Below are 23973 nucleotides of genomic sequence, written 5' to 3'. Positions count from 1 at the left end.
CTCTGTTATGCTAAATGTAATTGTATGGAAAAATAAAGTGATATCTTGTAACAATTGTAAGTCGCCCTGTATAAGGGCGTCTGCTAAGAAATAAATAATACAATAATAATGTTAAAAACAATAGATAAATCTAGCACCACGAGCAAGGAACGCATCTTTAAGCATGCAGGATTTCTCAGCAGGTAACATTCGTGTTTTTATCTATGCCAGAAACAAACATTTTGGGCATGTTGTCCGTGTCCTCCTTTCTAAAAACTTGTGAAAAGTAATCATTTAATATATTTGCTATTTTTTTCTTCATCTATGATTTTGCCATTTGTGTCTCTTAGACATTTAACCTCCTCTTTGGATGTTCTCTTGCTGTTATAATATTGGAAAAACATTTTGGAATTGGTTTTAGCCCCCTTAGCATTATTGATTTCTATCTCTCTTGGCCTTTTTGACTTGTGTTTGCAGTTATTATTTATTATTATTATTTATTTCTTAGCAGACGCCCTTATCCAGGGCAATTTACAATTGTTACAAGATATCACATTATTTTTACATACAATTTCATTATTTTTTACATACAATTACCCATTTATACAGTTGGGTTTTTACTGGAGCAATCTAGGTAAAGTACCTTGCTCAAGGGTACAGCAGCAGTGTCCCCCACCTGGGATTGAACCCACGACCCTCTGGTCAAGAGTCCAGAGCCCTAACCACTACTCCACACTGCTGCCCTTAAGTTTCAAGTACTCTTTCTGTGTGCTCTGTAAAGTGCCTTTTTTCTCTGAATATTTTTTTTTAATTGATCTATTAAACCATTTTGGCAATTTTGTTTTAGATTTAGATTTGTCTACTTTTGGGATGTAATTGTTTTGCGCCTCTAGTACTACATTTTTAAAAAACAGCCATCCTTTTTCCGTGGATGTTTTCTCTATTTTACTCCAATCTACTTCTGTTAGTCTCTGTTTCATACCTTCATAGTTTGCCTTTCTAAAATTGTAAACCTCAGCTTTATTCATTTTCTTTTGGGGTTTTAAAAATCACTTAAAAGGAGACCATGTTGTGGTCTGAGTTTGCCAGTGGTTCTCTGACCTTTGTTTTAGTTATTCTGTCTTCATTATTTGAAAAGACTAAATCAAGGCATGCCTCCCCTCTAGTCGGTGCTTTGACAAATTGTGTTCCGAAGCAGCAATTTCCACCATTTCAATTTCATCTGTTGTGTTTTTGTTGATTTCTCCCCCCTTCCTTTCTAGTTTAAATACCAAGCTGTGACAGGATGGATGTAGTGGTGACGTCAGGTCAGAGTGCAGGAAAAAAAAAACACTGACAGGTAGGTACTGCAGGCGAAAGGCGCAGCGCACGCCGTTTATTTTCAACAAAAATAAAATAAATATTTAAACACAAAAACACTGCTCACAGAGCAAAATAAATAGTTAAACCAAAACAAAATCACGAACACAAAACAACTAAACAATCCAGGTCAGGCTGGGCAATCGCTTTCACTGATCCTGTATTTTTTTAGTTTGATTTTCTTAAACTGCTCTCGCTCTCGCTCTGTTCTCTCCTCTGAACACCCACCCCGAGTGCAGAGAGCTGCAGGCTTATATGCAGGTGACCATCTCCTGATTTAACAACAAATTAATCACTTAATTCGCAAGATGGCCACCTTCTGCACAAGGTTTTTAATTATTCCTGGCAGAGGATGAGCTGCCGACCTCGCCTCTGCCAGACCACGTTTAACAAAACAACGCACAGCTACGCCATCATAACTACAATAAATAAATCATAATACAAACAAATACAAAAAAATAATAATAATACAACACAACAAATGCAAAACAATAAACTGCACAGGGGCGGAGGGGTAGACCCCGTTCTAAAAATAAATAAGCAATATAAATGTACAGGGCTCCTCGCCCTGTTACACAAGTCTTTAAAAAATCTTACCAGGGGAAAGCCTCTGGTTCATAGGTGAGACCCAGCCTAGTTTTATGTACATATGACAATGGTGTGTCAAAGGGGAACACTCTACAAAAAATGTGCCACATGAATTGTATAGTACAATTAGACAACTCTCCTCTAATGCTCCTGAGTCAACCTAATAGGTCAGACTTAGAATTATTGTTGGAGATACAAACTTCAAAGAGTGCATGCATGACCAAATTGAAATGTTTTTTTTTTAAGTTAATGCCCCCTCTGCCAGCATATGGGAGACCTTTAAAGCTAATGTTTGTAGCTTGTGCTTGTCATATATGCCTCTGTTAAAAATTAATTTGTTAATAAATGAGATGCTTTGGAAAAGAAAGTCTCTGCCCTGCAGAAAGAGCACTCTCACTCCGATGAGCAGGGCCGGCCTTAAGTCAAGGCAAGCGAGGCGACCGTCTTGGGTCCCCACCCTTTAGGGGCCCCGCGCTCAAACGGACTGCCATGAGATTTAATGTGTTCAGTTCTCTGGGGTGCAGGTTTGGCGCTATGGTGCTGATTCTAGTGCTAGGGTTCCTTATATAGCACCACAACATTAAATTCTAGCGGCACTAGACATGTTTCCATTTTTTTAATTGTTTTTTTTTTCATTGTTTTTATTGCTTGGCAGCCATAGAGTACGATAGTTTCTCATTGGGTTTGGGCTACTCACGTGACCCATGCACACTCATACACACACACAGGAAAGAAGGTTTGTGTCGTGTGGGGAAAGTGATAGCAAACATGTCACAGCGCCGTTTTAGGTTTCTTAATGTAGCAATTTTGGTGTTAAGAGAAAATATACAGTTGTAGTCGGGCATTACAATATTTTTCAATAGGCCTACTGAGGCATGGTCATTTCAGAAAACATTAATATGTGATATGTTTGAAGTAGACTGGAATTCTGAGTGCTTTGAAGTAGTGAATTATATAAAATGACAGTCAAACAAACTAAAATGAGTATTTATTAACATTTTAATATTATTAATATTATTTACCATATCTTAACGTTGGCATGTGTAGGTGCATGTGATTACATGATGCACCTCTATACTAACTTTAAGATGAGTTTGCTACTGTTTCATTAATTTGATGTTCTGTACCCTGCACTTAGTCATCACCGTCTAGGAACCAGCACAGCATACAGCCAGCCCCACCATCTTAAATACACAGCATGCCACCAACTATCTATGTGGAACCAGACACACATTCTACGAATCCATCAGAATTGTTATAAGACCTTTGAAAACAATTAGCCCCACATCTTTTGGAACTTTTAAACATTGCCTTTGGCACAGGAAGGCTGTTTGATTCTTTTCAATGTAGCTTGTTTCACTGTACTTCTTGAGGAAAGACAAAGATCAGCTGCCAGACTCTCCGCCTGTGTCATGCTGCCAGCTGGGTTTTGTTTACAGGGGAACATAGCTGAAGCTTGGTCATCTTGGATTCTTAAACAGCTGCTGGCCATGTGATAAGCACACTTGAGGGACACTTCTATTTTAACTTTGTACCACTGCATATTCAACCCAGGTCAGACTTTGTTAATTATTTATATAAGAAAGGACAGGGATTTGTGCAGGGATTTTAACCATTTGAATTTTGAGCTCTTTTTCCCCAGTGTTTTCTTTTTGTATTTCTCATTACACAGATGTGTGTGTTACCCCGTAGCCTACCATCACTGGTAGTGTCAGGTGATTTCTTTTTGTGCACTGCCGAGAATAAAACTGGGCACCTGAATGGTGTTTGCAAAACCAACCTGACTGTATCAGCCCTGTCTTTTAGCGGTTGTACCCACACCCCCTATCACACCATTATTCCTACTTTATATGACTCTCCTTATGCTCAAAGTTTTAAGAACAATATCCTCTCTAAGCCATTTTTAGGAAAAGGAGATTGTGTCTAACTAACCTACTTGACTTTTTTGAGGATGCAACATTGAAAATGGATAACTGCAAAGCATACAACATGGTTTATTTAGATTTCCAGAAAGCTTTTGACAAAGTCCCACATAAAAGATTAATTCTCAAACTGAACGCAGTAGGGATTCAAGGAAATGCATGCACATGGATTAGGGAGTGGTTAACATGTAGAAAACAGAAAGTACTGATTAGAGGAGAAACCTTAAAATGGAGCGAGGTAACCAGTGGTGTACCACAGGGATCAGTATTAGGTCCTCTGCTGTTCCTAATCTACATTAATGATTTAGATTCTGGTATAGTAAGCAAACTCGTTAAATTTGCAGACGACACAAAAATAGGAAGAGTGGCAAACACTGTTGAAGCAGCAAAGGTCATTCAAAATGATCTAGACAGCATTCAGAATTGGGCAGACACATAACAAATGAAATTTAATAGAGAAAAGTGTAAAGTATTGCATGCAGGCAATAAAAATGTGCATTATAAATATCATATGGGAGATAGACCTAGGAGTTTATGTTGACTCAGAAATGTATTCATCTAGACAATGTGGGGAAGCTATAAAAAAGTCCAACAAGATGCTGGGATATATTATGAGAAGTGTTGAATTTAAATCAAGGGAAGTAATGTTAAAACTTTACAATGCATTAGTAAGACCTCACCTAGAATATTGTGTTCTGTTCTGGTCACCTCGTTACAAAAAGGATATTGCTGCTCTAGAAAGAGTACAAAGAAGGGCGACCAGAATTATCCCAGGTTTAAAAGGCATGTCGTATGCAGACAGGCTAAAAGAATTGAATCTATTCAGTCTTGAACAAAGAAGACTACGCAGTGATTTGATTCAAGCATTCAAAATTCTAAAAGGTATTGACAATGTCGACCCAGGGGACTTTTTCGACCTGACAAAAAACAAGGACCAGGGATCACAAATGGAGATTAGATAAAGGGGCATTCAGAACAGAAAACAGGAGGCACGTTTTTACACAGAGAATTGTGAGGGTCTGGAACCAACCCTGTAATGTTGTTGAAGCTGACACCCTGGGATCCTTCAAGAAGCTGCTTGATGAGATTCTGGGATCAATAAGCTACTAACAACCAAACGAGCAAGATGGGCTGAATGGCCTCCTCTCGTTTGTAAACTTTCTTATGTTCTTATGTTAACTGCAGCAACTGCTTGTTTTGTTTAATAAAACCTGGATGCCTGTTCAACATCAAACCCTCTGTGTGTCTCTTTCTCTTCTCAGTGGTTACCCACAGTAACAGAACACTCCTGTTACAGACACATCAATATATGAATAATTTAGTATACATGGACAGCAGTGTGGAGTAGTGGTTAGGGCTCTGGACTCTTGACCGGAGGGTTGTGGGTTCAATCCCAGGTGGGGGACGCTGTTGTACCCTTGAGCAAGGTACTTTACCTAAATTGCTCCAGTAAAAACCCAACTGCATAAATGAGTAATTGGATGTAAACATAATGTGGTATCTTGTAACAATTGTAAGTCACCTTGGATAAGGGCATCTGCTAATAAATAAATTATATATATATATGTGTGTATTTAATATTAATATAATGCAAATTAATGTGCTTCCTGTAATTATTAGTTTCAGGTACTACTCATTTCTGTCTCTAACACAAAATTAATACATTGGTATAATAATTGTGTAAAAAGTTCTAGAATGTATTTAGTTTTTGTTGATGTCTGTATTTATTTGCACAAGGCACAAAAGTCATTTTGCTTGTTTTAAGTTTACTGTTTCAATTTAGAATGAAAAGTTGAACTGTAAGTAGACAGAAACCTCAGTGTGATAACATTATTAAATAATACAAGCTATGGTGAATTACAAACTTAAACCATTTTCCTGTCTTTTGGATACAGCAATGTAGTGCATCATCCTCTTCCTCCTCCTCCTCCTCGATCTGTTATTTAATACTGTATACAAATTTGTCAGCCAGGGTCTTTAAAATTACTTGCCATGTATGTTCACTTCACATTGGCCAGTTTTCCAGGTTTGGATCAACATTACGGATCAGTGGAGCCTTTTCTATGTAGTCTATTATTTGTTTACGACTGTAAGTCGCCCTGGATAAGGGCGTCTGCTAAGAAGTAAATAATAATAATAATAATAATAACAGTCTACGTGCAGACACACTGACGTATCTGACATTGTTAATTTATAATGCCCCGACTTTAATAAAGCAACTACAATGTAATATAACAACTCCCATTGAGATATGATATTTCCACATATCTGATGGACCCCTGAACATATTGCATCGGATATGACAAGCTCTACTGTATGAAATATGTTGACTTGTGCTTTAAGTCAGCCTAATTATAAAGCTTACACCTGGGTTGCACAATGCTGATTTATCTCAAATTGGTTCTTTCCTCATGACCGCCACCCCGGGCTTCTTTGCAGGAAAATATTTTCAAAATATATTTAATAATAAACAAATAAAAATAGTAACTTACGTGTCAACCAAACAGTCCTTAAGCATCTAGAGCAGGGGTGGCCACCCTGGTCCTGGAGAGCCACAATCCAGCAGGTGTTACAGGTAATCTTAAAGCATACATTTCTTAAGAATGCAAGTTGTTGATCAATTTAGCAAGTTCATTTGTTCATTTAAACCAGGAGTGGTCAGCTCTGTTCCAGAAGAGCTGCAGGGGGTTCAGGTTTGCATTCCAAATTATCTCTAAATTACTTAATTGAACAAATCTTTAGAAATTGATGATTAAGGGTTACTTATAAACCCTGCTGGATTGTGGCTCACCAGGACCAGGGTTGGCCACCTCTGATCTAGAACACAGTACACACACATGGGGGAGAGCCCAGTCATATCCCCACTTGGGATAATCATGGTATAAAACATTACCAGGGTGTTTTAAACAAAGACAATTTAATGCAGAATGAATGTGTCTTTTTGTTTTTAGATTTAGCTATTTTGTTTGGACTATGCAGGGTGGAAAACTAAAACAAATAACCCTAACAGAAGTGCGGTTACTTCTCCTGGAATAACTACTATTTCTGGAGTATATTACATACCAGCAATAATACTTTCTCCAGTGATTTGAGTCAGAGATGGGTCTCTGATTTAGAATTTCACAAGGAAATTAACTATGGGGAATTGGAGACGGATATTTGATGTTAATCTGGTGGTCTAATCAGGGCTGTAATTTTTTCACAGTAAAAATAGCTTATTTAACTGCATTTCACAGTGTAAAAATAGGTATTTCAAGATATTTCATGATTCAAAGTCATGTTTATTAAAGCAGAATAAAGCATTGTCACATTAAAAACTGATCATTTTCCATAGAGTTGTTATACAACAAGTGTTCCAAAATATTTAATTGCTTACCTGAAAAACAGTAAATGCTAAATTGTAGAGTATTTTGTTTATGTCCACCTCTTAAGATGTTATTTTTTCACCATAAATAAATGTAAAAATAGCAAGACACATGAAATGGATAGAGCAGTCTTTAGCAGAGACATATTTCCAATCTTTGATACAGCCATCAGTGTCTTTAAAGAAATTGTGCAGGTCTATACAGTGTATGTTCAATCATTTACAGGAAGGAAGCAAACCAAACCAGCCGCCAGGTTCCTAAATGCAGTGTAACAGGGAGTGCCTCAATAAGGCACACATTTGCTGTATTTATTTTGAAGAGATAAAAAAAAAACATGCATATTTACACTATACTTCCAGAAATGTGAATTTTCAGAGGGAACTACATATGACATGGAAATAGGTGCATTTCACAGAAATCATGAAATCCATGATTACTGTGAGAAAAATACAGCCTTAAGTATAATTCATACCAAGCTCTCCTAATCCATTTTAAATCATATCTCCTTTTCTGGATCATTTGAGGAGCCTCTATCCACAATTGTATTGTCTAACTTGTGCCCTTCGCATCGCCATACTTGACCAGCTCCGGTATTTTCAGATTAGGTAGTACACATATGAATATATACTGAGCTGATGCTGTTGTACATATGTATCGTACAAGCAGGGTGGACAGTGCTGTTGAATTACTGTAGATGGAAATTGATTTCAACACCTTGATCAGCACACCCTTTAAAATCTTTAAACCAGGACATTTTGAGCCTCGCTGTGCACTTGCTCATTTTGTGCCTCGCTGTGCACTTGCTCATTTTGATCCTCGCTGTGCACTTGCTCATTTTGAGCCTCGCTGTGCACTTGCTCATTTTGAGCCTCCGCTGTGCACTTGCTCATTTTGAGCCTCGCTGTGCACTTGCTCATTTTGAGCCTCGCTGTGCACTTGCTCATTTTGATCCTCGCTGTGCACTTGCTCATTTTGATCCTCGCTGTGCACTTGCTCATTTTGAGCCTCGCTGTGCACTTGCTCATTTTGAGCCTCGCTGTGCACTTGCTCATTTTGAGCCTCGCTGTGCACTTGCTCATCTTGCTTGGAGGGCTTTGCTAGTTATTCTCAGCTCTGAGATGGGAATGGAGCAGCAGGGATAGGAGGACAGTGATTGCAGTTGTACAGTCAGTGATCTGTGCACTGGACCAGTCCATGAAACAGTGCAGAGAGTGTAAATGTCCTTCAGTGATCCCACCTGATCATGTCTAACCATGGAACCAATTTAAAAGTCCTGTTTGATAACTGTATGGAAATTATATGATATTTGTAGTGCGTACACTACAAAATAAAAGAATAATGTATATAAGGAAACACATTTCTAGGAATTTTGACAGATCAATGTGTATATAAAAAGGTTGAATGAATGAGTGTTTACAGCCTGCCCTTGTGAATACTAGTGCCTTTGCACTGAGAAACAGCAGTAATTATACAAACATCAACTTGCAATACCAGTTTTTTCCTTTCCAGAAAAAATATATAAATGCTGCATTAATGTAAATAAAAGTAAAGTAAATAACTTTGGAATGTTTCCAAAAACACATTTTGAAAATGTATTCAACTGCAATATTTCTTTTTAGTCAACAGATTAGTCTCTGAAGCCAAAGTTAAATGTACTATTTTTCACTTCGGTGTGGGGTGCTATCCCAGCACAACACTCTCCATGTCAGGCTTTATTGCTTAATTATAATGATAGTAGGACTGCCTGCTCTACTTACTTCTGTAAGGATTCTTCTAAGTATACATTCGGTAAGTGCAGTGATAGACCCAACATGCATTTTTGTATTTTTAAAATCCACTAAAACTTAATTTTAGATATACGATTCGTAGTTTTAGAAGAAATAAAATTAGATAATGCACAATACAGAAGAATAAAGGAAAATAAATGATGCCTGAAGGTTTAAATACAAATAAGTGAATAGTTACCATGACAGCAAAAGCCTATACATACCTCTACTGTTTGTTTTCAAACACACTTTCCCTTGACAAGGGAATGTTTAACAATACCGAAACATTGGGAAGTTGGCTCTTTTGAGCAAAACCTTCTTTGTGTGAACATTTATCACAAAAGCATTTTAATTTAATAAAACTGTTCATAATTTAAAAAGGATGCATGTACAACACTATTAAAGTTAAACTATGATACTGGCTCTTTAAAGAAACACATTTGGATGGTGTCAGCTAACTCCTCTTAAATTCTTCTTCTACTGCTGCAAGTTTAATGATATTATAAATCATGAACATCCACAGACCAGACTAGCTAAACAAGGGTCTTTATCCAGTGTCAATGCTATTTCCATTTCTTTTTTTAAATGGGTGGGGGATCAGTAATTAGTCATGGCAGTAATTGCTTAGGGTACAGACCAAATGTAGAAATGTTATTTTGTCTCATAACTACAGCTGTTGTTTTGATTTGTTGTGCAGCAATATCCTTTTTGTAACGAGGTGACCAGAACGGAACACAATATTCTAGGTGAGGTCTTACTAATGCATTGTAAAGTTTTAACATTACTTCCCTTGATTTAAATTCAACACTTCTCACAATATATCCGAGCATCTTGTTGGTCTTTTTTTATAGCTTCCCCACGTTGTCTAGATGAATACATTTCTGAGTCAGCATAAACTCCTAGGTCTTTTTCATAGTTCCCTTCTTCAATTTCAGTATCTCCCATATGATATTTATAATGCACATTTTTATTGCCTGCGTGCATTATTATTATTATTATTTATTTCTTAGCAGACACCCTTATCCAGGGCGACTTACAATCATAAGCAAATACATTTCAAATGTTACAATACAAGTAATACAATAAGAGCAAGAAATACAATAACTTTTGTTCAAGCAAAGTACAAGTGTGACAAACCACAATTCAATAATACAGCAGATAATAGTGATAGTTACATCAGGATATGATTAAATAGTGATAGTTACATCAGGATATGATTAAATACAAAGTACTACAGGTTAAACACTTGGCAGATTACAGTATTCTGAAGTACAGGATTAAATGCAGTAAAATAGGGGGCAGATAAGAGCAAAATAAAGCACATTTACATGAAGGGTGATAGTGTCCCAGGATACAAACAGAGGAGTTCTACAGGTGCTGTTTGAAGAGGTGAGTCTTAAGGAGGCGCCGGAATGTGGTCAGGGACTGGGCAGTCCTGACATCTGTAGGAAGGTCATTCCACCACTGCGGAGCAAGGGTGGAGAAGGAGCGGGCTCTGGAGGCAGGGGAGCGTAGAGGAGGTAGAGCCAGTCTAGTGCAGGCGGAGCGGAGAGGTCGAGTGGGGGTGTAGGGAGAGATGAGGGTCTGGAGGTAGCTGGGTGCAGTCTGGTCAAGGCATCTGTAGGCTAGTACAAGAGTCTTGAACTGGATGCGAGCGGTGATCGGGAGCCAGTGGAGCGAGCGGAGTAGTGGAGTAGCGTGGGCGAAGCGAGGCAGAGAGAACACCAGGCGGGCAGCAGAGTTCTGGATGAGCTGGAGCGGACGGGTGGCGGACGCAGGGAGGCCAGCCAGGAGGGAGTTGCAGTAGTCTAGGCGGGAGAGTACCAGGGCCTGGACCAGGAGCTGGGTAGCATAGTTGGTGAGGAAGGGTTGGATTCTTCGGATGTTGCTCAGGAAGAATCGGCAACTGCGTGCCAGAGTGGAGATGTGCTGGGAATAAGAGAGGCAGGGGTCCAGGGTGACTCCAAGGTTCTTAGCTGAGGAAGAGGGAGAGAGTGTGGTAGATTCCAGAGGAACAGAGCTAGAGAGATCAGAGGAGGGGGAGGAGGAGGGAAAGAAAAGGAGGTCAGATTTAGAGTGGTTGAGTTTGAGGTGATGCGAGTGCATCCAGGAGGAAATAGCAGACAGACAGGTAGAGATACGGGAGGAGATGGTGGAGTCAGAGGTGGGGAAGGAGAGGAAAATCTGAGCATCATCAGCATAGAAATGGTATGAGAAGCCATAGGATGCGATGAGGGGGCCCAGGGAGCGGGTGTAGAGAGAGAACAGGAGAGGACCCAAGACTGACCCTTGGGGGACTCCAGTTAAGAGAGGGTGAGGTGTGGAGGTTGCTCCACGCCAGGTTACCTGGTAAGTGCGGTTGGAGAGGTAAGAGGAGAACCAGGCCAGAGCAGTGCCAGAGATCCCCAGGTCAGCAAGAGATGATAGTAGAATAGAGTGATCAACAGTGTCAAAGGCAGCAGAGAGGTCGAGGAGAATTAGGACAGAGGAGAGAGAGGCAGCTCGGGCACACTTAAGTGAGTTGGTGACAGACAGGAGGGCGGTTTCAGTGGAGTGGGCATGTGTCTGCCCAGTTCTGAATGCTGTCTAGATCATTTTAAATGACCTTTGCTGATGCAACAGTGTTTGCCACTCCTCCTATTTTTGTGTCGTCTGCAAATTTAAGGAGTTTGCTTACTATACCAGAATCTAAATCATTAATGTAGATTAGGAATAGCAGAGGACCTAATACTGATCCCTGTGGTACACCACTGGTTACCTCGCTCCATTTTGAGGTTCCTCCTCTAATCAGTACTTTCTGTTTTCTACATGTTAACCACTCCCTAATCCATGTGCATACATTTCCTTGAATCCCTACTGCGTTCAGTTTGAGAATTAATCTTTTGTGCAGGATTTTGTCAAAAGCTTTCTGGAAATCTAAATAAACCATGTCGTATGCTTTGCAATTATCCATTGTCGATGTTGCATCCTCAAAAAAATCAAGCAGGTTAGTTAGACACGGTCTTCTTTTCCTAAAACCATGCTGACTGTCTCCAAGGAAATTGTTACCATATAGGCCATTTTCCATTTTGGATCTTATTATAGTTTCCATAAGTTTACATATAATAGAAGTCAGGCTTATTGGTCTGTAGTTACCTGGTTTGGTTTTGTCTCCCTTTTTGTGGATCGGTATTACGTTTGCAATTTTCCAGTCTGTCGGTACAACCCCTGTGTTAAGAGACTGTTGCATGATCTTGGTTAGCGGTTTGTAAAGAGCTTCTTTCATTTCTTTGAGTACGTTTGGGAGGATCTCATCCGGCCCAGGGGATTTGTTTATTTTAAGGTCTCCTAGTCCCTTTACACTTCTGCCTCTGTTATGCTAAAGTTATTTAAAACTGGATAGGAACAGGACGACATGTGGGACATGTTGTCCGTATCCTCCTTTGTAAAAACTTGTGAAAAGTAATCATTTAATATATTTGCTTTTTTTTTTCTTCGTCTATGATTTTCCATTTGTGTCTCTTAGACATTTAACCTCCTCTTTGAATGTTCTCTTGCTGTTATAATTTTGGAAAAGCATTTTGGAATTTGTTTTAGCCCCCTTAGCAATGTTGACTTCTATCTCTCTCTTGGCCTTTCTAAATTTCTTTCTGACTTGCGTTTGCAGTTCCAAGTACCTCTTTCTGTGTACTTTGTTTTTTATCCCTTTTAAACCCTCTGTAAAGTGTCTTTTTTCGCTGAATATTTATTTTAATTGATCTATTAAACCATTTTGACCATTTTGTTTTGATTTAGATTTGTCTACTTTTGGGATGTAATTGTTTTGCGACTCTAGTACTACATTTTAAAACAACAGCCATCCTTTTTCTGTGATTTCACTTTTTCTCTATCTCACTCCAATCTACTTCTGTTAGCCTCTATTTCATACCTTCATAGTTTGCTTTTCTAAAATTGTAAACCTTAGCTTTAGTCATTACTTTTTGGGTTTTAAAAATCACTTCAAATGAGACCATGTTGTGGTCTGAGTTTGCCAATGGCTCTCTGACCTCTGTTTTAGTTATTCTGTCTTCATTATTTGAAAAGACTAAATCAAGGCATGTCTCCCCTCTAGTCGGTGCCATGACAAATTGTGTCATTTGTCATTTCCACCATTTCAGTTTCGTCCGTCGTGCTCCCCACCGGGTTCTCCCATTTTATACGGGGGAAGTTGAAATCCCCCATTAGTATGGCTTCTCCTTTGCTACATGCATTTCTAATGTCATTGTATAACAGATTATTTTGCTCGGCGTCTGAATTAGGCGGTCTATAGCATGCTGCTATTATTATGCCCTTTGAATTTTTGTCCATTATTCTGACCCATAATAGTTTTCTTTGTCCAGATTTAACACCTGGGCTTCAAGACTATTTCTTATGTATAGCGCTACCCCTCCGCCTCTTCTGTCCTGCCTGTCTTTCCTATACAGTGTATACCCACTAATATTATATTCGTCTCCATCACTCTCAGACAACCACGTTTCTGTAACACCTATCACATCGTAGTTACTTGTTAGTGCAGTAGCTTCAAGTTCTAACATTTTGTTTCTGAGACTTCTAGCATTTAGATAAATACATTTTAATGGCTGTCTTACCTGAGTGATTGCCCATCCACCTAGAACCGCCAAAGCAGTCATTTTGACTGCCTTTTACAATACATGTTTTTATTTAAGCTAGCCACAGCACTCCGGCAGAAACATTTAGATCAGAAAAATCCAAAGCAGCAGGCTGATGCAGCTCAGCCTGGATTCTGTGCTGCACTGAGTGACACACACAAGAGAAAACATATGTTACTTTCGTTTTAAATTAAAAAAAATAATTTCGTTTTTACAGTTTTGTATGTACATATATATATCTGTTTACACACTAGTTTCTTTTGAAATGTTTATTTTATTTTTTCATTTCTGAAGTAATGCTTTATATGTGGCAAGTTAGAAAATAAACCCTTTTATGTTTAATTGTTCATTTTAATACAGTGTTTCGGCTGTGCAGATGTTTGATGTAACTCTTGAATAAAACTTTAGAGTTGTAGCCGATAGTTTGTCTTACATTTTAATACTGATGTTGTTTCAAATGTAACCGTCATAATGACTGCTGGTGGCGGTTTTAGGTAGAGTATAACCGCGGGGGTTCTAGTGTTGATGGGATGAACCATATACACCGTATATTAAAAATATATTGAAAATATATATTTTTTCCATATGGGAGACTTCTTGATCCAAACTTTGTCTATGAAAATATTTAATATCCTCAATTGCAGATGAACCCCTTTGCAGCCGCCATCAGCCATTTTGCGCTTACGTCCCTTCTTAGCTGTGTAACGGCAGCATTCAATCATTAAACTAAACCATTAAGTTCATATAGAGAGAGAGGAGCCCTTGTGAACCTGCCAGACTTGCCTCTGTTTACTTACACAGCTTGATTGATAGGCTGTTCGCTTTGAAGGGGTGAGGTGACATCTATGACAAAAAAAGCTTGCCTGTAAAGGGGTTAATGTAAAGAAAGATAGTACTATATAGTATGAGGTAATTAAGATTATTCACAAAAAAGGATTAGTAACATTTGATCCTAGTACCTCAGTGATAACTGGCCAGTTAAATGTTACAGCAATAAAGGACTGATAACAGTGTCTGTATGTTATTTCTAATTAAATCTGACTGTTTTTACCTAATGCACTTTGCAAGATGAGGTGAATACGATTGCGACCTTAGTTGTTAATTTCACAACAGTAATATGTCCTGTCTTAAAAGGATCTGCTTCTGAGGCAGTAAATAGAACACACAGTATGAAATAATAACTTAACTGGAACTGTTTCAACAAGTACTGGATTATCATCATAGTCTTTAGCCAACTGCTGGTGACATGTGACAATTGATATCTTTAGTGATTTCATAGGAAAATTCATAACCTTATACAGCAGCCAGTTTTGCTGGGCTGCCAAAATGTTCTTTATAAAAGTAGACGCAGTGAGCCTTCACCATCACTGATAGGCTTGTCAAGCAGTGGTAAGTTGCTTTGTTTGTATTATGTTCAAGTTATTCTACTTTGATGTCAGTCTTAGAATAAGAAGCATAACTAAGAAGGATGTGTGTGTGTGTGTGTGTGTGTGTGTGTGTGTGTGTGTGTGTGTGTGTGTGTGTGTGCGTGTGTGTGTGTGTCACTGTGTCATTTAGAATGCTAAATGGTTTAGACAAGAAAGCTAAGCATTTACATACAGGTTCAAATACTCAGTAAAACATGTCCTTGGTGTTTCAGAAACCCAAGGTAAAACATGTTTACAAAAGTATTATTTTTTAGAATGCACACAATAAATGGTAGAATCATGATTAATATATTTACAAATGATTACACATCATTATAATATTAATAATAAAAGGTAGTCCATGTTGAAATTACCCTTACAGTGGGATAAATAGCAAATTGAAGTATTTTATATTTGTGAAGCAATGGTAGAGATTGAAGAAACTCACAAAAGATGAGGTAAGTAATGAAACTTTGTTACTTATTTGCAAGAAATCTGTTAATTAAATCTGTTGCATATTAAGAGAAAAGTAAGCCTAAAATGCAGTTGCTCTGGTTTGAAACTGGTCTATATGAATCTGAAACAGTACTGTACGATAATTAGAGATGCAACAATTACTCAACGCATTACCGATCATCAGTCCTTAAACTTCCCGAGCTTCAAGTACATATTGGTAATCAATGCATCAAATTCTGGTCCGGTTTGAAGTCTCCTGTTGCCAGTTTGCATTAAAACAGTGATGATGTAGTTATATGCCAGTATGGTACGTAGCCATCATCCGGGCATTGCTGAACTCTCTGCCTCTGGATTTGCATTGGACAAGTCACCAGGTAAAATATTTTATTTACATTTCCCTGATTTTAAAATAAATGCTAAACCATTTTAAAAAATGAAAGAATCTGACAAGACGCTTGGTAATTTGGGGGGCTAAGGAAAAGGAGAATTGAAAAGCGAAGTTTAGCAACCTATTGGATGGTAAATGCTTTTGACATAAAATGTTAACAGCAATGTTAATTACATAGCATATTTCAAATCGAAATGACTTCTGTTAAAAATAATTATTAATGTGTGCAAGGGACATATGGCGAGGAAGTATGCACATTATTTCCAGTTTTTAATTGAATTCAAGTATAGCAGAGCCTCAGCGTTGGTGGTTGGAGGTTGTTTGCAGGGGGTGGAAAGTAACAAAGTAGAAATACTTCATTACACTACTTAAGTGTAAGTTTACTTAGGTACTTTATTTTTGGGATACTTGTGCTTTTACTCAAGTATGTTTGTTTAGATAATAGTGTACTTTTTACTGCACTACATTTCCCAGAAGCACCTTGTTACTCGTTCTTTCAGCACACTGACTCGTGCGCTGGCCAGGATTCTGATTGGGTAAAGCAGAGCCGCATGCGCAGTGTTTGCTCGCTTTGATGAAGACATTGTATGTTGATGCCCAACCAGAAACCATTTTGATTTTTAAAATAACCACTCAACAAACACAACGTTAGCTGCGGAGGATGCATTGGTAATTTAGAAGAGTAATAGGAATCTACAAGCAGTTTCAAAACAGGATTTCACATTTTTAACATTTGATGCTAGAATTGTTTCATGAATAGTGTTTTATTTATGGATAAAGGTTGTGACTAAAATTTTAATTCCTGATTTGAGATTTAAATTAAGCATTTGAGCCCGAAGGAGCAGGCTTAATCGTGTGGTAATGCCCGCTTCGTGCAGTTACATGCCCGAGCCAAAGGCGAGAAGACTTCTGAGGTCTCAAATTAGAATATGTTAAACAAAAGAATATGCTAAAAAATAAATAAATAAATAAATAAATAAATAAATACGTTTTTCTAATAGTTTTATCCTGATTTTATGAAGAACTAGTTTGTGTTGCCAAGAGTTGCTATGAGTAATGCAGTTTTCTCAGAAACATCAGTGGTCTGTTCAGGCTCTTTGGTTTAATGCAAGCGGTGGACCCTGTAGACTACTTCCAGTTGCAGTGAGAATAACTATTTAATACAGCACCGTATTTAATTAAAATATTCTACTTACATGCAGCTGTTCGTACTTGTGAAGCTATAAAAAAGGCCAACAAGATGCTTGGATATATTGTGAGAAGTGTTGAATTTAAATCAAGGGAAGTAATGTTAAAACGCTACAATGCATTAGTAAGACCTCACCTAGAATATTGTGTTCAGTTCTGGTCACCTCGTTACAAAAAGGATATTGCTGCTCTAGAAAGAGTGCAAAGAAGAGCAACCAGAATTATCCCGGGTTTAAAAGGCATGTCGTATGCAGACAGGCTAAAAGAATTGAATTTATTCAGTCTTGAACAAAGAAGACTACGCGGCGATCTGATTCAAACATTCAAAATCCTAAAAAAGAAACAAGGACCAGGGGTCTCAAATGGAGATCAGATAAAGGGGCATTCAGAACAGAAAATAGGAGGCACTTTTTTTACCCAGAGAATTGTGAGGGTCTGGAACCAACTCCCCAGTAATGTTGTTGAAGCTGACACCCTGGGATCCTTCAAGAAGCTGCTTGATGAGATTCTGGGATCAATAAGCTACTAACAACCAAACGAGCAAGATGGGCTGAATGGGGCCTCCTCTCGTTTGTAAACTTTCTTATGTTCTTTCTTATGTTCTTATGTTCTTATGATTTGAGTGAATATTTGTACAGCCAACTAAATATTAATATTTACTGTTAGGCTACTTTTTAAAAATGTGTTATTGGTTATTGAAGTTCATTCAAAGTGCTGTCAGAAAACAGTGTTGCTGGTGATCCGTTGAAATAAAGTTATTGAATGTCAGTCGGCATCCATTTGTTTTACAACTTGTGAATAAAAACAGAGTAGTAGTATTAACACTATTTTCAATTGAGTTAAAAAAAGAAAAAAAATCGATTTGCTATTGTAAATTTAATTAGATACAGTGAAGACAGCTGGGAAGTAGACATTGACAGACTGCGTTCAGGGTGTGTGTACAATAAGAACGGAGATGTTCCTCCATCAAGCAGGGAAATGCAAATAATATCAGAAGTGAACACACACTGCAGGTCTGCAGGACGGGGTTTTTAGGTGGATTTCCACGGGTAGAATTTAAGGGCGGACACTTTTTACTTCTGATACTTGAGTACTTTTAAGATACTTTCATACTTTTACTCAAGCAGTTTTCTAGAAGGATACTTTGACTTTTACTTAATTACACCCCCCCCCCCCCCCCAAGTAACACGTTTGAATACTTTTTCCACCCATGATTGTTTTGCAAGTCTGAAATGTCCTTAACTCAGCTTTTTTAGTTATTGGATCTTCTGTTTGTTCTTGATTTTGAAACAATAAAATGTTGATAAATGTGCATGTAATAATGGATTCAGAAATTAGGTTACCAATTGCACCACTAAAGATATTACAGACAAGCTAACCATGTAGGATCCATGTTAAATCTTTGATGCATGGGACCACTAAGCACTTAAAAACTGTTTAAAAACTGTAGGCAAAAAATAAATGTACTTAAGTGTAAGGCTCCACAGCTAAACGTGTAAATGCCTCTGTATCGTTTACAGTAATAAATGTTTAGAAAACCCATAAACTATAAGCTAACATTCAGCAGCTGACAAGTCTGTGTTACTATCACTACTATATTTTTGTATTATGTTACTGCATGCTAGCTACAACTCTAGATGTTTTGGCTCTAGATGTTTTGTTTTTTATAATACTTGCATGCCAGCACCGGTATTAGGTTCCTGTTTATAAATCTAAAGCAGTTTTATTGCCAAAATAAGATTATTTTTATTCTTGGTTTGCTTGTGTAAGTTACCTGTAGATTTGCAGAATGATTGATAAAAAGGGAAACTTAACTGGCAGTTGGTGTGAGCTTAAGATCTGGCTTTATGTTTGATGGCCATTTGAAAGGCATTGCTTTATTAATTTAATATAGTGGTATTTTAAGAGGTCTGGCCCATCGTTTAAACAGTGTCCTAAAGAACCCAGATTTCTCCAAACACTATCCCAGCTATCAGTGAAACCCAGATTCTCTGAGTCTAATGTAAAGAACCCAGATCTCTCCCAAACACAATCCCAGCTATCAATAAAACCCAGATTCTCGGAGGCACACCAATCTGCTAGCCAGTTATTGAGATAAAGCAGTTGACTAAAAGCTTCACATCCCCTCCGGACAACAGGTAGAGGTCCTGAAAAAATAACATTCTTGCCTAATTGTTTTATTTTCTGACAAAGTAATTTAAAATGGATCTTGAGAGTCAGATTCTCTGAGTCTAATGTCATTAGTGCCTACATGGACAATTACAGTGGACGCTTGGATACTTTGAAGCGAAACTGGAAACTCAAGTCGGGGAGACAGTCCGGCAACTCCAGTGTGAGACACACAGACCCGGTGGTGCAAGCAAGCCATGCACTGGTTATTTCATTTTCACTATCTTAGATAGTGAGCTTAGTGGGACTGAGCCGTCCCACAGTGTGTAAGAGAAGGTATAGAGCAGTGCCTGTTTCTTGGGGCTTCCATTGCTAGAGGGAGCAACGAGCCGCGGTTAAAAACCTGCACACTTTATTTGGTAGTTTTTCCTTAAAGTGTTTTGTTTTCCTTTTTCCGTTCGCCTTGTACTTTTTTGGTTTACACACCTGCGTTTTACACACCTGCGTGTGTGATTTATGAAGGGGTACAAAGTCCTGCATAAAAGATTAATTCTCAAACTGAACGCAGTAGGGATTCAAGGAAATGCACACACATGGATTAGGGAGTGGTTAACAGGTAGAAAACAGAAAGTAGTGATTAGAGGAGAAACCTCAAAATGGAGCGAGGTAACCAGTGGTGTACCACAGGGATCAGTATTAGCTCCTCTGCTATTCCTACATTAATGATTTAGATTCTGGTATATTAAGCAAACTTGTTAAATTTGCAGATGACACAAAAATAGGAGGAGTGGCAAACACTGTTGAAACAGCAAAGGTCATTCAAAATGATCTAGACAGCATTCAGAACTGGGCAGACACATGGCAAATGACATTTAATAGAGAAAAGTGTAAAGTATTGCATGCAGGCAATAAAAATGTGCATTATAAATATCATATGGGAGATAGTGAAATTGAAGAAGGGAACTATGAAAAAGACCTAGGAGTTTATGTTGACTCAGAAATGTCTTCATCTAGACAATGTGGGGAAGCTATAAAAAAGACCAACAAGATGCTGGGATATATTGTGAGAAGTGTTGAATTTGAATCAAGGGAAGTAATGTTAAAACTTTACAATGCATTAGTAAGACCTAGAATATTGTGTTCAGTTCTGGTCACCTCGTTACAAAAAGGATATTGCTGCTCTAGAAAGAGTGCAAAGAAGAGCAACCAGAATTATCCCTGGTTTAAAAGGCATGTCGTATGCAGACAGGCTAAAAGAATTGAATCTATTCAGTCTTGAACAAAGAAGACTACGCGGCGATCTGATTCAAGCATTCAAAATCCTAAAAGGTATAGACAATGTCGACCCAGAGGACTTCTTTGACCTGAAAAAAGAAACAAGGACCAGGGGTCACAAATGGAGATAAAGGGGCATTCAGAACAGAAAATAGGAGGCACTTTTTTACACAGAGAATTGTGAGGGTCTGGAACCAACTCCCCAGTAATGTTGTTGAAGCTGACACCCTGGGATCCTTCAAGAAGCTGCTTGATGAGATAAGCTGCTTGATGAGTAAACTTTCTTATGTTCTTATGTTCTCGTTGCTGGTAGAGTGCCACCGAACTGTCACAGAAGCACCTGCCAACTGAGCGTGGAATGATAAATCTGTTTCATATTCAAACTTTGTGTCTGCGTTGTGTTTTCCCGCACCCTTCCAGTCACCAATATCCTTAAAATAAATAAATACAAATTCAAAATAAATAAATAAATAACAAGTCAATAGTGTGATAAGAAACATGCTGGAGAGCAGGCCTCAGATAAGTATAGAGCCTCTGTTGGTGAGGAAACTTGCAGCCGTGAGTGGATTGCTGGCCTCTGTAAACACAGAGCCTCCTGCTGGTCTGGGGTCTGTTGCTGCAGTGCGTGGATTGCAGGCCTCCGTAAACACAGAGCCTCCTGCTGGTCTGGAATCTGTTGCTGCAGTGAGTGGATTGCAGGCCTCTGTAAACACAGAGCCTCCTGCTGGTCTGGAGTCTGTTGCTGCAGTGAGTGGATTGCAGGCCTCTGTAAACACAGAGCCTCCTGCTGGTCTGGGGTCTGTTGCTGCAGTGAGTGGATTGCAGGCCTCTGTAAACACAGAGCCTCCTGCTGTTCTAGAATGGCCCAAATAACTATGTAAACAGAAATTACCAATCATTCCATTCAACTAACAGTTTCAGATGTTCTATTTTAAATCACAGCAGGATCTTTTGTTAAAGACGTTTTTAAAAAAAATTAAAAGGGTATGAGCAGGGTTAACTTTCACCAAAATACCCCTCTAATATAGTTTGCAATAGTGTTGACAACCACCCTGTTGGTTCTTAACTGGCAGATAATGACCCTGAGAGCCCCGTCTGCCAGTCATGGACCTCCACGTCAGTCACTAACGCTTAAGCACAGGCCAATCAGTCACTGCCTCAAATTAAGCATGGCTCTCACTGTTAAACTCAGAACGGTTTAGTAATCCTTTACCCGGACAGGTGAATTGAACTGAATCAACTCAAGATAAAAAAAAAATAATAATGAGTTGACTTTTTCTTTTTTTTCTTACAGTGCTGTGGACAATTAAAACCACCATCTTCCTGCACTTCTTGTCAAGGGAGGTAAGGATTATTTGTAACAGCGAGAGAAGTTCATTTTGTATCTGATGATAGGAATTGAAGAATTACAGTTTTCATGAAGCCCTAGCGATGGGCGAATTGATACCAAAAAAAGGGTGGGGTTTTCTGCACCTGCCCTTTTGTGTTTCCAGGGCATGAGTACACAATTCCACTCACAGGAATCGTCTCATGACTTGACTTGGATCTACACATGTAACTGCATGTAAGCTAGGCAGGGATCTGTGAGCAAGCAAGCGTCTTAACCACACTGTGAAAGAGCCAAGCTCATTTTTTATTTGTGGTTATAGAGTTTTAACCTCATCTCACCTCACGGCAGGGGACAGAATCCATAACTTCAGTGCATCACATATCAACACCCATGAACACACATTGCTAGCTCATTCCATTATGCTGAGAGCTGGGTCCTGTCAGCATAATGGAATGTTTTAGAGGGAGCAGTTCAGGCTCTATACCGATGCTATAGTTGGCCTCTCTTTTTATTATTATTATTATTATTTATTTATTTCTTAGCAGACACCCTTATCCAGGGCGACTTACAATTGTTACAAGATATCACATTATTTTTACATACAATTTCATTATTTTTTACATACAATTACCCATTTATACAGTTGGGTTTTTACTGGAGCAATCTAGATAAAGTACCTTGCTCAAGGGTACAGCAGCAGTGTCCCCCACCTGGGATTGAACCCACAACCCTCCGGTCAAGAGTCCAGAGCCCTCACCACTACTCCACACTACTTTAATCTGCAGAGATGCCCAGGGCTAATTTTGCTGAATTGTGTTGTCATGCTGAGATCAAGTTGGGAGCACCACATCATTATCTAGATTTATAAGTCCAGTGAAAACCATTGCTGTCAATGTTAGACCAAAGTTTTTAACCAAGATTATTTCAATTTATTTCTATATAGCGCCTTTTGCAACAGGTTGCCATAGAGTGCTTTACAAAGGCAAAAACAATACATATTACTGAACAGTAAGCATTTAAAAGAAAGAACAGAATCAAAGCAAAACAGAATATATAAGCTGTATTATAAAAATATGATTTTAATCTAGATAAATAATAATAATAATAATAATAATAATAATAATAATAATAATAAAATAAAAAAAACAGTGGGAAAATATGGGGGGAAAAGGATATCAGCTCACCTGGATGAAAATGCCAGGCTATAGAAATGGGTCTTTAGTCTAGACTTGAACACATTGACTGAAGGGGCATCTCTAATTGTGATGGGCAAGGTTCCATAAATTAAAGTTGTTCCATAAATTAGCATGACTGCCACTGAATGTACTAGGTACGTCCTCTTTGAGTAATGCCAAACGAAAGGAATTTCTACTCTATTTTAAATGCAATTATTTCCCTTCAATGAATGTTGATTATTTTATTTAACTTGCAGAGGGACTGGTAATTGTTCAGGGGATTCACCCATATGCTCCACTCAATTCAATTACAATCATTCTCTCCTGTCAGTTAACTAGCATTGCACTGCTTGCTTCTGTGGGGGCGGGGAAAATGGTTTTGAGGGATTAAAAATCATATGTAACATAATGCCACCATCAAGCAGAGTAAATAACATTATGTGTATTATTTCTATAATTGTTTATTTTGTGAATTCCTGTTCAGTCACTGGTTTCGCCTGTTTTTTTTTACAGTTTGTATTGGTTGAACTGGCTGCCAGTGCTGTGTCTACCAAATTAGATTCACAAATTACTTTACCAATCAAAATAAACAATGAGACTAAAAGTAAGAATAATCAGGAACGTAGTTACTTCTTTTAAAAAGGAAAAATAAGTTCAAATAAAACACATTTTAATTCAACACAGTAAGGGATTTTTAGCCATAATACTACTACTATAATACTGACTCTGCTTTGTTTACATAGACAAATTCAGGGAGCAATAGCCTGAATGGACAGGAGATAATGACAGTGACTAACTTCATGAAATTGTGTACACAGGTGAATCACTTTCACAATTATAGTCACTTTGTATGATAATAAAGAGAAACCAATTTGCTTTTAGACCTTAAAGGACACAATTATATATTGGGAGGCAGACAAGGGGTTAACTTATTACACCATGTAGCTGCTGTTCTCTGGGTTTTCATATTACATTTATATATCCAGATATAATAATGACCAACATGTTCAGTTAACTGTCTTCATTATTTATTCCCACA

This window comes from Acipenser ruthenus, chromosome 58 (genome assembly GCF_902713425.1).
Source record: "Acipenser ruthenus chromosome 58, fAciRut3.2 maternal haplotype, whole genome shotgun sequence".
NCBI lineage: Eukaryota > Metazoa > Chordata > Actinopteri > Acipenseriformes > Acipenseridae > Acipenser > Acipenser ruthenus.
This window is presented reverse-complemented; position numbering follows the sequence as displayed.